We start from the raw sequence: 5,000 nt of genomic DNA, 5'->3' as shown, positions 1-5,000 counted from the left end.
ACTGTTACTGTGATGAAGGACTTGGAGACTGTTACTGTGATGAAGGGCTTGGAGACTGTTACTGTGATGAAGGACTTGGAGACTGTTACTGTGATGAAGGACATGGAGACTGTTACTGTGATGAAGGACTTGGAGACTGTTACTGTGATGAAGGACTTGGAGACTGTTACCGTGATGAAGGACTTGGAGACTGTTACTGTGATGAAGGACTTGGAGACTGTTACTGTGATGAAGGACTTTAAGACTGTTAGTGTGATGAAGGGCTTTGAGACTGTTACTGTGATGAAGGACTTGGAGACTGTTACTGTGATGAAGGACTTTAAGACTGTTACTGTGATGAAGGACTTGGAGACTGTTACTGTGATGAAGGGCTTGGAGACTGTTACTGTGATGAAGGACTTTAAGACTGTTACTGTGATGAAGGACTTTAAGACTGTTACTGTGATGAAGGACTTGGAGACTGTTACTGTGATGAAGGGCTTGGAGACTGTTACTGTGATGAAGGACTTGGAGACTGTTACTGTGATGAAGGACTTTAAGACTGTTACTGTGATGAAGGACTTGGAGACTGTTACTGTGATGAAGGGCTTGGAGACTGTTACTGTGATGAAGGACTTGGAGACTGTTACTGTGATGAAGGACTTTAAGACTGTTACTGTGATGAAGGACTTTAAGACTGTTACTGTGATGAAGGACTTGGAGACTGTTACTGTGATGAAGGACTTGGAGACTGTTACTGTGATGAAGGGCTTGGAGACTGTTACTGTGATGAAGGGCTTGGAGACTGTTACTGTGATGAAGGACTTGGAGAGTGTTAAACTGATACAGATTATGAGACCTGGTGACCCCAATAAAGTGGTCTCTTCTACCCTAGTTTCTGCCTCTTCCGTTTGTTAACACTAGGCCACCATGTGACTCTGTGTCCTGAACATCTGATACATACAGCAAATTAAGCAGGGCAAGACCTTTGGGAAACGACTCTCATTGGCTGTCAAAATGATCATGCGCACGAGACGCACCGCCAGTGCAAAAAGGTGAATCGGGTATATTCTTATTCTTAACATCGGTGGGTTTATACAGCTGCCACTATATATACCGATTTACAGAAGGCCGCTTAGCAATTGTTCCATTCCATTTTAGATCACGTTTGTTTCGCCACAGGTCTGTTTTTGTAGAAGAACTGTCCCATGAAAAATGCTCGCTTTCGCATGTAAATCAAGCCCTCTTCTAAAGCACTATATGACTGTTGACTTACAATGGATTCCAGTTTCCTGCCAATTTAACCCTTCAGCCTTCCCTTTGACCTCCCTAACCCCACCAGTGTTGGCTTGACCTCCTTACCTACTGACCTGGTCAGCTCTGTTCTCCAGGTCATCTACAGCTGCCACTTCCTGGCTTGTCTTTTCAGGAGGTCACATAATCCGGTTTGTTCACAACATGGCTTTCACAAGTATCTTCCAGTTACAGTTACAACCCAATAAATACCATATATATATATATATATACATATATATTATGGCGATGATACCCAATTATAAATCTCTGTTGAATTAAATGGCACCAAAGCTATTTGCTCACTCACAAATTGTCTATGGGAAGTCAATAGATGGATGAATATGAACTTTGTAAAGCTTATTGAGGACAAAACTGAAATCCTCTTACTTGGCCAACAACAAAATGGATATGCTTTCAAAAAGCCTCTGGAATCCAACTCCCTTGATAAGTCCAAGGTTACAAGTCTCGGTGTTATCCTAGAATCTGATCTGAGTTCCCACATTAGCCAGGTGAACAAGACGCCCTTTCTTCATCCGGAAACATTTCCAGGATGCGTCGGTTTTTAACTGGATGAGAAGGATGAGAAAAACTGATTCACGCTTTTATCTCAAGTAGACTTGACAGCGGCAATGCATTCTTGACTGGCCTCCCAAATAGATATAACTAGACTAAACTGTTGAAAAGATTACCTCAAGAAATCAGGGAAGCGAGCTCAGTACATTTAATTTAACGGCAGTTAAAAACCTATCTCTTCGATTTTGCTTTAACTTAGAATTTGTAAGACAAAGGAATAGCTTTTAAACTATTCCTCTCTCCAAGGATTTTATTTTATTGATCAAATATGTCTTCTTTAGTTTTTTAAACATATGCTCCTTTTCCTTCTTTTGCTCTGTATTGTACAGCACTTTGCTGATGTTTTAGAAGTTTTTAATTATTCATCTGTTTCTTTCTTTCTTTGCACAGTATTGTACAGCCCTTTTGTTCATTTTCCTATGATGCATTCAAACCGATACATTAAAGGAGAAGATTCTTAATTTGTAATTTCACAAACCCAGGTACCATGCATTTAATTGGATCTCTGTATTTAACCATCACTAGCAGCGGTAGGAGCATTCAACCATCACAAAATGCACTAAAGAGCATTCAACTATCACTAGTTGCACTAGGAGCATTTCACCATCACTAGCAGCAGGTATTTAGTTACAGATGGTTAGTTAAGGTGTTATGTTAGAGATGGTTAGTTTAGGTATTAAGTTAGAGATGGTAGTTTATGTGTTAGGTTAGAGGTTGTTAGTTTAGGTATCAAGTTAGAGATGCTTAGTTTAGGTATTAGGTAGGATATGAATAGTTTAGGTAGGTTACAGATGGTTAGTTTAGGTATTAGGTTCGATATGGTAAAGTTTAGATATTAGGCTAGAGATAGTCAGTTAAGGTGGTTAGAGGTATTAGTTAAAGATGGTTAGTGTAGATATTCGGTTAGAGATGGTTAGTCGATGTAAGGTAAGAGATGGTTAGTTTTGGTATAAGGTAAGATATGGTTAGTTTAGGTATTAGGTAAGAGGTGTTTGGTATAAGCACCAGGGTAGAGATGGTTAGTATAAGGGAAAACTAAATCTACATAGGAAAACTGAATTATTCCAAAAAGTCAATTTGAGGTAAGGTCATATGAGCAAACACCAAAAATATTCTAATTTGAAACAAACAAAGCTCTATCCATCATTCTCTCCAACCAGCCCTCCATCTGTCCATCTTGTTAGGGTATGATGTGTACAACAAGTTACCAGACAGACAGAGAGCAGAATGTTTGGATCATTACACTGACAGATGAAACTTTATAGCAGTTACTGACTTCAGAGAGCGAGCGAGAGAGAGAGGGAGAGAGAGAGAGAGAGAGAGAGAGAGAGGGAGAGAGAGAGAGACAGAGAGAAAGAGAGAGAGGGGGGGAGAGAGAGAGGGGGAGAGAAAGCGAGAGAGGGCGAGAGAGAGAGGGGAGAGAGAGAGAGGGCGAGAGAGAGAGGGGGGGAGAGAGAGAAAGAAAGAAAGAAAGAAAGAAGGGAGGGACACAGAGAAAGAGTCCCTTAAAACCTCCAGACAATGGTCTGACCCCCTACCAAACACACAAACACAGACACACACACACCCACACACACCCACACACACACACACACACACACACACACACACACACACACACACACACACACACACACAAACACAAACACAGACACACACACAGGGAGAAATACCAGCCAAACATGACTCATCATTCAGGTGTGCGTGTCTGTCTCGTGGGTGCGCTAGATGAGGTGACGTCATATAATTACCGCCAGAGATAACGGCGTGTTCAGCTCCTACGAATAAACAATTAGTGCAAGAACATACCAAGCTTGTGTTGTGATGTTCAATCAAATAAACCAAACTTATTGGGCTCATCATGGAGCCCAATAAGTTGTAATAGACGAGGAGGGTGTGCGAGTTCCATACCTTGAGACATGGAATATATGGGAGGTCTGGATGTATCTGTCCGAATACCAGTCATAAAGTCCGTTCCTCTCCTACTTGTTGGACAACAAGTCCTGGAGCCGCTGCTTGAAGATCCAAAACAGGCCCGGCAACTCTGATCGCTGCGGTCTAACGGTCTCGATCAGTCGAGATCATTCATCGATATCGGAGGAAAATGTAACAGATATCTCCAACGGACAACCGTTGGAGAGAAGAAACGACCCGTAGCCTCAAATGGTTCAAGAACTTTAGTCAGTCAATCCTCCCCGCGACGCATGCGCGGTCCATGTCGAAAAGTCCCGAGAATTGTTTGACTCGTTGTCCTTGTCGTCCAACTGTAGAACAACATTATGGGTTGGGTAAGGTTAGGTTTTGTGTTGGACTAGGTAGGGTAAGTTGGTTAGGTATGTTTAGCCGAGCAACCCTTTGGTCTCTCGTCTGGCTCCGCGCGTCTGTTCCGCGGAGACGCGCTTAATTGATGGAATTCTCTGCCAGGGGTGGCGCGCACCCGGTAGGAACAGATGTGGCCAGAGACTCTGTGTGTGTGTGTGTGTGTGTGTGTGTGTGTGTGTGTTTGTGTGTGTGTGTGTGTGTGTGTGTGTGTGTGTGTGTGTGTGTGTGTGTGTGTGTGTGTGTGTGTGTGTGTGTGTGTGTGTGTGTGTGTGTGTGTGCTTTCCCTGTATAAAGTGTGCCTATAGTATATACATATATGAAATATAGATATATACATATATTTATATGCATATGGATGGATAGATGTATTGATATAGTTATAGATAACCAAGGCTGGGGATCCTCGGTCTAGGGGGGGTGGGGGGAGGAAGTGAAAAGAGCAGTAAAACCGAGAGGAAGTGGAGGTCAAAGGGCATTGTCTGTAGTGAGAGAGAGACGGATAGATAGAGAGAGAGGGAGGTAGAGAGACTACAGGTGGGCTGGAAAGAGAGAGACTACAGGTGGGCTAGAGAGAGAGAGAGAGAGAGAGAGAGAATACAGGTGGGCTGAAGAGAGAGAGGGCATTTTAATTTGAAAAGCCCTATATTTAATCAAAAAAAATCGGTATGTTGTCCTCTCAACCCAGCCGTCCTTTCAGGACCTGAGTTGGATCTACAGATCAACTTCCATGCAGCAGTTTTCTTGTTAGCCAAGTTTTAGCCAATTTTAGTGTGATAAAATGTAATTCATTATTGTGCGGACTGGCTTGGTTTTGGCAGAGTGTTTTGGGG

The 5,000-nt window shown here is 42.6% G+C and overlaps 1 protein-coding gene across 1 annotated transcript in view; it reads right to left on the bottom strand.

The window, feature by feature from the left end:
* The window catches only part of plekhg2 (pleckstrin homology domain containing, family G (with RhoGef domain) member 2), a 38,129-nt gene extending 34,083 nt beyond the window's left edge, over positions 1–4,046 (bottom strand). The window contains exon 1 of the mRNA XM_079732960.1: positions 3,760–4,046. The gene's annotated coding sequence lies outside the window, so the exon portion shown is untranslated. The remainder of the gene's footprint in view (positions 1–3,759) is intronic.
* Positions 4,047–5,000: the final 954 nt, after the last annotated feature.

The sequence above is a fragment of the Pollachius pollachius genome (assembly GCF_949987615.1).
Source record: "Pollachius pollachius genome assembly, chromosome: 3".
Lineage (NCBI taxonomy): Eukaryota > Metazoa > Chordata > Actinopteri > Gadiformes > Gadidae > Pollachius > Pollachius pollachius.
The sequence above is the reverse complement of the archived record's forward strand: the minus strand, read 5'-3'. Positions and strand labels throughout refer to the sequence as shown.